This window comes from Zootermopsis nevadensis, unplaced genomic scaffold (genome assembly GCF_977971745.1).
Source record: "Zootermopsis nevadensis isolate Lab colony 2312 unplaced genomic scaffold, Znev_1.0 Znev_ptg000031l, whole genome shotgun sequence".
NCBI lineage: Eukaryota > Metazoa > Arthropoda > Insecta > Blattodea > Termopsidae > Zootermopsis > Zootermopsis nevadensis.
This window is the reverse complement of record NW_028259163.1, coordinates 2103956-2116015: the sequence shown is the minus strand read 5'-3', so window position 1 is coordinate 2116015 and position 12060 is coordinate 2103956. Positions and strand designations below refer to the sequence as shown.

Sequence of the window (12060 nt, the reverse complement as noted above, 5' to 3'; positions counted from 1 at the left end):
CATCATTTAGGGGCATGTAAACCTTTGGGTAGCATTTATCTGAAGAGGCCACAATCTACCATACACGTTTCGTTTTTCCATAAAATCTTATAGTCTGGGACAGTGTATTATGGAAATACTCATGCAGTAGTTTGTAATTAACAACATATTGTTGGTTTCATGGGCCAAACTTGCATTCACAAATACATTTCTCATTTGAAACCATCGAGGTTCTGTGTAACTACTTTTCCAACCCGAGGTCCATATTTTTTGACACAATTTGTGAAGACATCTTCAACAGTTGTTTGCACATGCTACACCTTTAATTCAGCATTGTTAAAGTGCTGTTAAATGGCCTGTTTATTTGCTTTGGTTTTAACAGATTTACTTTTCCACTTATTTTCCACTTTCTTTAAATTATGTTTAGTGTACAATTTTCTTTTCCTTGTCAGAGCTTCATTCTCCCTTATTGGTCACTATTTTTCCTTATGCTGCAATCTGTAACCATATTCTTATGTTAGGAACTAGATATGATAAATTCTTTGCATCTTTTACCAGGTTTTGTTTATGTAAGTGTAATTATCCTGTTATTTGATTGTGTATGGACAGGTTGTACCATTTAAAATGCAGCCTGATAACAATCATGTGTAACAATAAATCAGAAGCAGTCCACCCATGATTAATCGTCTCTCCCAGCCTACCTCATGACACTCATGCCAAGGTTACCCTGGCTGCTAGGCCGATGCTTACAAATTCTATGCGGGTGTGAACATTGTGTATTCATGAACAGAATGTGTTATTTCTAGGAACATTTTATGACATGTTTTGCTGTTGTTCATGAAGCATTTAGCAGTGTGTAGCCTGACAGGAAAGTACCGAGTAAGATGACACTACACCAACCAGTAAGAGCATTTCAAAACACAGAAGATGTTTGTATATGACAAGTGCTTATTGAGTGAGAAAATGACTTAAATAATGATCATACCAATTTCAAGCATTGCATTATCTAGAACAGTGGGGTACAGTGAAAGAATTGAATATTGCCATCTGTGTAATTGTTATGTGCATGAAAGGGTTTACGTGTAGTATAATGGTTGTGTTGTAAGTGGAACACTCAATTCAATTAAATTGTTTTTTGATATAGAATAGAAAAGTTTATTATAAATGAGGTGCAAACATTTTCTGTGCATGAAAAATATTTCTGTGAACTTAGAGATTTAATAAACTTACCTGGAATAAGGTTGGACTAATTTCCGTCGACCTGGAGAGAGAAATTGGGTGCATAAATGAATAGAATGTGTTTTGTCAATTGAAAGGTGTAGTTCTGATCAAGTGTATATTATTTATAAAAGAAATTTATTATGGTTACAGAATTTTATAAACAGTTTCAACAGAGTGATACATCTGTTAAGTCTTGGGCAGTTTTGTAAGGTTTAGCAGCAACAGAACAGCTGAAGAAGTTGATTAAAGTATAACAATAAGGGACACTGTGTAAACATTAGACATCATTGAAGATTCAGGTCATTAAATGGTGCATGTGATTCGTGGATTAAACAAAGTTTGTTCATGGTGGGCTCCAAAGGAATTGACAAAAGAGTGCAAGCACAATCGTGTGGACATCAGCTCTTGTCTGCTGGAGCAGTAACATGGTGAAGGCAGCAGTTTTTTGTACAACATCATTACTGGCAGTGAGACTTCGATACGTAATTATCGACCGCAACGAGAGTGTGCATTGGGAGCACCCATCGTCTCCTGCTGCCAAAAAATTCAAGACTCAGCCATCAGCCTGGAAGTTAATGCTGATGGTGTTTTGCGACTCTCAAGGTTTTCCCTTGAACATCACCAGGAACATGGAAACACAGTAACAAGTGTAAGGTATTCCACAATGTTACAAAATGGACCGAGGCCAGCCATAACATAGTAAGGAGTTCTCTTCTTGCACAGCAATGTTCAACATCATGAGTTTCAATGAAAAATCTGTGGATCATAAGAAAGTAATCAATGTGACAAGAATATAAGCAGTGAATAATCACAGTGGCACTTTCAGAATTTATATCATTATGTATGTTATTTCTTACAAGGTTATGAGACTGGGAACCTGTAGTGACATTCTGATTACGTGTTATGGAGCAGAATTGACGTGCATGATTTAAGTTGACTGTTTGCCATAAAGACAGATCTACACACTCTGAAGTCATGAATACACATAAGTTTAATCTCTGTTATTCCTATAGACTTTTTACAAACATATGGATGGAATCAAGGGACACTCAACCCCCCCCCCCCTCCCCGCCCCAAAAATCCATGACATTTGGTGTTTTAGGCTACCCTACACCATATATGATTCCTTCTTATCCCTTGTTCACAGTTTGCGAAATTTAGATTTTCTGAACTTGAAAGAAAAATTTGTTTTAGGTGGAGCTTCTACAGAGGATACTGAGGCGTAAGTTGCGAGGGGACTCGGGAGTGTTGTGACATCATAATTCAGCCTGTTACATGGATTTGTTACCTGAAGAAAAGCAGCAGCTGGCAGCCAATTTGTAGCAGAATGTCATCAGTCTTTTGGCACAGGAACTGGCTTAGGCGGCACAGGGTGAGCTTGCTTTATTGATTGTTTTCATGTTCTCGTAAGAATTCTGCTTCGTGTGCAGTCTTTCATTGTGGAATTATACATGTGGAGGATGTGGCAGAAACATACATCTTCTCTCGGGTCACATTGCATGTCGACATATTTCAAGTAGTCTCAATACAATTTTTTCAGGAATCACACATGCTCTGACATGACAGAGTATTTTTACTGGTGTACTGGACTCCATTCTCATTACGTCACCGAAAACACGCCATACCCCTCATGTTCACTGTTAGATTTACACAGTATATTCCAATGTAACGCACGATAGTAGACCTGAAACAAAAGTCATTGCTGTCGTACATATAAAGCTTTAGTTCCTTGATCGTTCTGTTAACCTATGTCTACACTCGTGTGCTTTCGTTCTCAACTTTAAATTCAACTTTCGTTTAGGGCATGCCTTTGTTGAATGTGTCAAAGGCATGCCCCTAGCTGTCCACACTATGCTGCCATTTGTCAGGCAATTCTTCAGAACAGGAGAGAGGAACATGGCAGACGCAACTTTACTTATGGGCATAAGTGCAGCATATTTAGTTATCGCAGGTGAAAGAAAAAGAAAAGAGCAACGGCGGCGACACGTATGGATGAAAGATTATTTAAAGAAACGGAATTTTGGAATTCTGAAGGATTTGGAAGTAAATGAAGAGGTTCTATTTAGAAACTTTACACGAATGTCCAGAGCAAACTTCAACACGCTTTTGTAAATAGTCGCGCCGAAAATCGCAAAAAGGAACACTCACTTCAGAGAAGCGATACCTGTTGCGATCAAGTTAGCTATAACGCTGAGATTTTTAGCTACCGGTGATGTCTTTCGACGCATATATAAACTACCATGAAAATGTGAAAGGCATATTATTGCTTATTACGTTTCGGTAAAGCACATTGGAAGTGGTCGTGGCCGATTCCGCGGGGCGTCCACCTCGTGACTTTGATGTCTTCGTGCGGTTTTATTATAAGACTTATGATATAATATTGTATTAATTTTATTAAAGTATACGTGGCATGACGTCGATTCAAAATTTCAATAGTATTGGACAACCCATTCAATAATCATGGTAAGATGCGCAGGACGCCATTATGTGCTGAGTCAGCGGTCACCGTCTTGGTTGAGTTGGGTTGGGTTAGGTTAGGTTTGGGGCATCTGCGCAGAAGTTGATGCGTACTGGCGTGACTTAGCTTGCCCCACTGAGGGCATCGTGTGAGGGTCACTACCGATTGCGGAAAATTAAAATAGTAATGTATTTATATCTTTTACATGTTAAAGAATTTTTTACGCAAAATTTTGATTACAATATTTTATAAGGATTTCACACTGCTTACCGCTTGACATCGTAAGTGAACTAGTCACACTTCTATTAATGGCGACTATTCAATCGGGACCAGCCGACTGTTCCAAGACAGAATCAATACTGACTGACTTCTGATTGGACCTCGATGCCATTCGAAAGTATTGATTTCTTTCCATTGAGGACATCACAGATGGCACGTCTTATCTTTGGTTCCGTATCTTTCCGGTAGACTGCGTGTTTGTGTTTGTACGTCATGTCCTCGAGTAAATGTGAGGCAATATTTTCGATATATTTTGTTGAAATTTGACATAGGACACCAATATGTTACCACAAGTTTGACGTGCGCCACGAATTCCTCGCCCACCAAGCATTGCAATTATTGTACCAGAGATTTATATTAGGTTTTTTTGTGAGGCGATTTATATTAATAAATGGCGTACTATCATTGACGTATGTTTATTCCGATTCTTTCGTTACATGATACTTATTTATAGTGAGTTAGATTGGGTCATCGTAACGCATGAATCTGCTACGTTTTTGCGTCAACATCTACACTGCATAAATTTTGCAAGAAAGAATTCTTGTGGAAATATTATGTAATGTTAGACGTGTTATGATGTATTACACGCATATAAGCACTATTTGTGTTATGTGGGGGTATCGTTATCGTTATTGGTAAGTGGTCGTGGCCGACTTTGCGCATCCTCCACCTCACGACTTTGATGCCTTCGTGCGAATATATAAAAATCGATAAGACATAATAGAGTATGAATATCATTAACTTACCTGTGGCATGACGTCCATACATAATTTCAATAATTTCTGAGCATCCATTCGATTTTTCCAAAATTCGTGCGCAGAAAACCATTTTGCACTGATCGAGATTACCCCGTTTTGGTTGGTTTGGGTTAGGTTAGGTTAGTTTAGTGGGGCACCTGCGCAGACGTTTTTGCGCAGTGCAGTCTTATGACGTGCGCATGTGAGGGCACCTTGGGCTCGTTATGGTTAATTGTAAATTATTAAACACTCAAAAATTCGATTACGTCACTTTAAAAAGTATATTATATTCTGGGCTTCACTTTCATACCTAATTTAAACTTTTTACAAGGATATTTTATTCCACACATACTTTCAGTTCTTGCAAGTACACCAATCACTTATCACTGAAATATGATGTTATTGAATATTTCATTGTGGAAGTATATATGTTGTTACACGAAGAAAAATTTATTATATATTTCTTTAATTTTATGTTACACTACATGTAATTACTACAGTGAACGCATTCATCGTTATAAAGAACACATGTTCTCAAATAACATAGGTCCAGCTTCTGCAGATACGCGATATCTGTATATGATTTACGTGTTACTAACTCGTACAAACGTCTTTACTGAGCACACAAGGCATGCAAATGTCCTTTCACTGGAGTCGTATGTCTCAATATGACGAACCACACATATTCTTGCATGTTATGTTGGATTGGTGTTTCACTTGTTTCTATTCTCACACGTCAACGAGAAGACATCTTTACACTGATATTTACTGTAGGTAGCACCCGTTAATATCTGATTGAATGGTGGTGATTAATCTTGTTAATGATCCCGAAGAACTCTATTTGTAGAGCACAAATTTACGTTGATACTGACCGACCGAAATGAAATAATTCCAACTGTAGTTTAATGGAGACTATTCAATCGGGACCAGTCGACTGTTTCAAGACGGAATGAATACTGACTGACTTCTGATTGGTCCTCGATGCCATTCGAAAGTATTGATTTCTTTCCATTGAGGTCATCACAGATGGCACGTCTTATCTTTGGTTCCATATCTTTCCGATAGACTGCGTGTTTGTGTTTGTACGTCGTGTCCTCGAGTAAATGTGAGGCAATATTTTCTATATATTTTGTTGAAATTTGACATAGGACCCCAATATGTTACCACAAGTTTGACGTGCGCCACGAATTCCTCGCCCACCAAGCATTGCAATTATTGTACCAGAGATTTATATTAGGTTTTTTGTGAGGCGATTTATATTAATAAATAACGTACTATCATTGACGTATGTTTATTCAGATTCTTTCGTTACATGATACTTATTTATAGTGAGTTAGATTGGGTCATCGTTACGCATGAATCTGCTACGTTTTTGCGTCAACATCTACACTGCATAAATTTTGCAAGAAACAATTGTTGTGGAAAGATTATGTAATATTAGACGTGTTATGATGTATTTCACCCATATAAGCACTGTTTGTGTTATATGGGGATTGTGTGAGCTCGTAATATCGTTATTGGTAAGTGGTCGTGGCCGACTTTGCGCATCCTCCACCTCACGACTTTGATGCCTTCTTGCGAATATATAAAAATCGATAAGACATAATAGAGTATGAATATCATTAACTTACCTGTGGCATGACGTCCATACATAATTTCAATAATTTCTGAGCATCCATTCGATTTTTCCAAAATTCGTGCGCAGAATACTGATCGAGATTACCCCGTTTTGGTTGGTTTGGGTTAGGTTAGGTTAGGTTAGGTTAGGTTAGTGGGGCGCCTGCGCAGACGTTTTTGCGCAGTGCAGTCTTATGACGTGCGCATGTGAGGGCACCTTGGGCTCGTTATGGTTAATTGTAAATTATTAAACACTCAAAAATTCGATTACGTCACTTTAAAAAGTATATTATATTCTGGGCTTTACTTTCATACCTAATTTAAACTTTTTACAAGGATATTTTATTCGACACATACTTTCAGTACGTGCAAGTACACCAATCACTTATCACTTAAATATGATGTTATTGAATATTTCATTGTGGAAGTATATATGTTGTCACACGAAGAAAAATTTATTATATATTTATTTAATTTGATATTACACTACATGTAATTACTACAGTGAACGCATTCATCGTTATAAAGAACACATGTTCTCAAATAACATAGGTCCAGCTTCTGCAGATACGCGATATCTGTATATGATTTACGTGTTACTAACTCGTACAAACGTCTTTACTGAGCACACAAGGCATGCAAATGTCCTTTCACTGGAGTCGTATGTCTCAATATGACGAACCGCACATATTCTTGCATGTTATGTTGGATTGGTGTTTCACTTGTTTCTATTCTCACACGTCAACGAGAAGACATCCTTACACTGATATTTACTGTAGGTAGCACCCGTTAATATCTGATTGAATGGTGGTGATTAATCTTGTTAATGATCCCGAAGAACTCTATTTGTAGAGCAGAAATTTACGTTGATACTGACCGACCGAAATGAAATAATTCCAACTGTAGTTTAATGGAGACTATTCAATCGGGACCAGTCGACTGTTTCAAGACGGAATGAATACTGACTGACTTCTGATTGGTCCTCGATGTCATTCGAAAGTATTGATTTCTTTCCATTGAGGTCATCACAGATGGCACGTCTTATCTTTGGTTCCGTATCTTTCCGATAGACTGCGTGTTTGTGTTTGTACGTCGTGTCCTCGAGTAAATGTGAGGCAATATTTTCTATATATTTTGTTGAAATTTGACATAGGACACCAATATGTTACCACAAGTTTGACGTGCGCCACGAATTCCTCGCCCACCAAGCATTGCAATTATTGTACCAGAGATTTATATTAGGTTTTTTGTGAGGCGATTTATATTAATAAATAACGTACTATCATTGACGTATGTTTATTCAGATTCTTTCGTTACATGATACTTATTTATAGTGAGTTAGATTGGGTCATCGTTACGCATGAATCTGCTACGTTTTTGCGTCAACATCTACACTGCATAAATTTTGCAAGAAACAATTCTTGTGGAAAGATTATGTAATATTAGACGTGTTATGATGTATTTCACCCATATAAGCACTGTTTGTGTTATATGGGTATTGTGTGAGCTCGTAATATCGTTATTGGTAAGTGGTCGTGGCCGACTTTGCGCATCCTCCACCTCACGACTTTGATGCCTTCTTGCGAATATATAAAAATCGATAAGACATAATAGAGTATGAATATCATTAACTTACCTGTGGCATGACGTCCATACATAATTTCAATAATTTCTGAGCATCCATTCGATTTTTCCAAAATTCATGCGCAGAATACTGATCAGATTACCCCGTTTTGGTTGGTTTGGGTTAGGTTAGGTTAGGTTAGTGGGGCACCTGCGCAGACGTTTTTGCGCAGTGCAGTCTTATGACGTGCGCATGTGAGGGCACCTTGGGCTCGTTATGGTTAATTGTAAATTATTAAACACTCAAAAATTCGATTACGTCACTTTAAAAAGTATATTATATTCTGGGCTTCACTTTCATACCTACTTTAAAGTTTTTACAAGGATATTTTATTCGAGACATACTTTCAGTTCTTGCAAGTACACCAATCACTTATCACTTAAATATGATGTTATTGAATATTTCATTGTGGAAGTATATATGTTGTTACACGAAGAAAAATTTATTATATATTTATTTAATTTTATGTTACACTACCTGTAATTATTACAGTGAACGCATTCATCGTTATAAAGAACACATGTTCTCAAATAACATAGGTCCAGCTTCTGCAGATACGCGATATCTGTATATGATTTACGTGTTACTAACTCGTACAAACGTCTTTACTGAGCACACAAGGCATGCAAATGTCCTTTAACTGGAGTCTTATGTCTCAATATGACGAACCGCACATATTCTTGCATGTTATGTTGGATTGGTGTTTCACTTGTTTCTATTCTCACACGTCAACGAGAAGACATCCTTACACTGATATTCACTGTAGGTAGCACCCGTTAATATCTGATTGAATGGTGGTGATTAATCTTGTTAATAATCCCGAAGAACTCTATTTGTAGAGCACAAATTTACGTTGATACTGACCGACCGAAATGAAATAATTCCAACTGTAGTTTAATGGAGACTATTCAATCGGGACCAGTCGACTGTTTCAAGACGGAATGAATACTGACTGACTTCTGATTGGTCCTCGATGTCATTCGAAAGTATTGATTTCTTTCCATTGAGGTCATCACAGATGGCACGTCTTATCTTTGGTTCCGTATCTTTCCGATAGACTGCGTGTTTGTGTTTGTACGTCGTGTCCTCGAGTAAATGTGAGGCAATATCTTCGATATATTTTGTTGAAATTTGACATAGGACCCCAATATGTTACCACAAGTTTGACGTGCGCCACGAATTCCTCGCCCACCAAGCATTGCAATTATTGTACCAGAGATTTATATTCAGTTTTTTGTGAGGCGATTTATATGAATAAATAACGTACTATCATTGACGTATGTTAATTCCGATTGTTTCGTTACATGATACTTATTTATAGTGAGTTAGATTGGGTCATCGTTACGCATGAATCTGCTACGTTTTTGCGTCAACATCTACACTGCATAACTTTTGCAAGAAACAATTCTTGTGGAAATATTATGTAATATTAGACGTGTTATGATGTATTTCACCCATATAAGCTCTGTTTGTGTTATATGGGGATTGTGTGAGCGCGTGATATCGGTATAGGTAAGTGGTCGTGGCCGATTTTGCGCATCCTCCACCTCACGACTTTGATGCCTTCGTGCGAATATATAAAAATCGATAAGACATAATAGAGTATGAATATCATTAACTTACCTGTGGCATGACGTCCATACTTAATTTCAATAATTTCTGAGCATCCATTCGATTTTTCCAAAATTCGTGTGCAGAATACTGATCGACATTACCCCGTTTTGGTTGGTTTGGGTTAGGTTAGGTTAGGTTAGGTTAGGGGGGCACCTGCGCAGACGTTTCTGCGCAGTGCAGTCTTATGACGTGCGCATGTGAGGGCACCTTGGGCTCGTTATGGTTAATTGTAAATGATTAAACACTCAAAAAATCGATTACGTCACTTTAAAAAGTATATTATATTCTGGGCTTCACTTTCATACCTAATTTAAACTTTTTACAAGGATATTTTATTCGACACATACTTTCAGTTCTTGCAAGTACACCAATCACTTATCACTTAAATATGATGTTATTGAATATTTCATTGTGGAAGTATATATGTTGTTACACGAAGAGAAATTTATTATATATTTATTTAATTTTATGTTACACTACCTGTAATTACTACAGTGAACGCATTCATCGTTATAAAGAACACATGTTCTCAAATAACATATTTCCATCTTCTGCAGATACGCGATATCTGTATATGATTTACGTTTTACTAACTCGTACAAACGTCTTTACTGAGCACACAAGGCATGCAAATGTCCTTTCACTGGAGTCGTATGTCTCAATATGACGAACCGCACATATTCTTGCATGTTATGTTGGATTGGTGTTTCACTTGTTTCTATTCTCACACGTCAACGAGAAGACATCCTTACACTGATATTCACTGTAGGTAGCACCCGTTAATATCTGATTGAATGGTGGTGATTAATCTTGTTAATGATCCCGAAGAACTCTATTTGTAGAGCACAAATTTACGTTGATACTGACCGACCGAAATGAAATAATTCCAACTGTAGTTTAATGGAGACTATTCAATCGGGACCAGTCGACTGTTTCAAGACGGAATGAATACTGACTGACTTCTGATTGGTCCTCGATGCCATTCGAAAGTATTGATTTCTTTCCATTGAGGTCATCACAGATGGCACGTCTTATCTTTGGTTCCTTATCTTTCCGATAGACTGCGTGTTTGTGTTTGTACGTCGTGTCCTCGAGTAAATGTGAGGCAATATTTTCGATATATTATGTTGAAATTTGACATAGGACACCAATATGTTACCACAAGTTTGACGTGCGCCACGAATTCCTCGCCCACCAAGCATTGCAATTATTACAGTACTTTTATTTTCCGTCGTTACACAAGCTTATTGTTAAAATCATATAAAATTTCACATAAAATTGTTACATTTTAAAATTGACGACATGTTTCGATATACAATTCTATCATCGTCAGGTCTATCAAAATTAAAATTAAAATCTGGTGTATCTGTTGCTCTGCTTATATTGCTTTTGTTTTTATCCGTTTATTACATCTCCAGGCTTCTTTCATTTAATTTTGGAGACGCGCCTGGGTGCCTATATCTGCAAAATCAATTTTAATTTTCATATCGTGATTCTGGCTACCGACATAGGAAATGGAATAATATTACTCTAATTTTATATTATTTTAAGGAATTACTCAAATATATCGTAATACAAGCAAAAGAAATGCAATGACAAAATATAAAGTATTATAACATACCGGGTTGTGTGTGAGGTGCGTGTCCGTAATTTTATATGATTTTAACAATAAGCTTGTGTAACGACGGAAAATAAAAGTACTGTATTGAAGAACACAAGCATGATGCTATTAAGATATAAATTGCAATTATTGTACCAGAGATTTATATTAGGTTTTTTGTGAGGCGATTTATATTAATAAATAACGTACTATCATTGACGTATGTTTATTCCGATTCTTTCGTTACATGATACTTATTTATAGTGAGTTAGATTGGGTCATCGTTACGCATGAATCTGCTACGTTTTTGCGTCAACATCTACACTGCATAAATTTTGCAAGAAACAATTCTTGTGGAAAGATTATGTAATATTAGACGTGTTATGATGTATTTCACCCATATAAGCACTGTTTGTGTTATATGGGTATTGTGTGAGCTCGTAATATCGTTATTGGTAAGTGGTCGTGGCCGACTTTGCGCATCCTCCACCTCACGACTTTGATGCCTTCTTGCGAATATATAAAAATCGATAAGACATAATAGAGTATGAATATCATTAACTTACCTGTGGCATGACGTCCATACATAATTTCAATAATTTCTGAGCATCCATTCGATTTTTCCAAAATTCGTGCGCAGAATACTGATCGACATTACCCCGTTTTGGTTGGTTTGGGTTAGGTTAGGTTAGGTTAGGTTAGGTTAGGTTAGTGGGGCACCTGCGCAGACGTTTTTTGCGCAGTGCAGTCTTATGACGTGCGCATGTGAGGGCACCTTGGGCTCGTTATGGTTAATTGTAAATTATTAAACACTCAAAAATCCGATTACGTCACTTTAAAAATTATATTATATTCTGGGCTTCACTTTCATATTTAATTTAAACTTTTTACAAGGATATTTTATTCGACACATACTTTCAGTACTTGCAAG

At 37.0% G+C, this 12060-nt stretch overlaps 1 protein-coding gene and 1 long non-coding RNA gene across 2 annotated transcripts in view; one reads left to right on the top strand and one right to left on the bottom strand.

Annotated features, from left to right (window-relative positions):
- Positions 1–1296: 1296 nt before the first annotated feature.
- On the bottom strand, positions 1297–4044 carry LOC110828447 (uncharacterized). Its single transcript, XR_002542664.2, has 3 exons — positions 3929–4044; positions 2489–2884; positions 1297–1956 (listed from the first exon to the last, which is right to left on the bottom strand). It is a non-coding gene; the product is annotated as an uncharacterized LOC110828447 (long non-coding RNA).
- Positions 2439–12060, top strand: part of LOC110839724 (cGMP-dependent 3',5'-cyclic phosphodiesterase-like) — a 148604-nt gene continuing 138982 nt past the window's right edge. The window contains exon 1 of the mRNA XM_087359378.1: positions 2439–2572. The gene's annotated coding sequence lies outside the window, so the exon portion shown is untranslated. The remainder of the gene's footprint in view (positions 2573–12060) is intronic.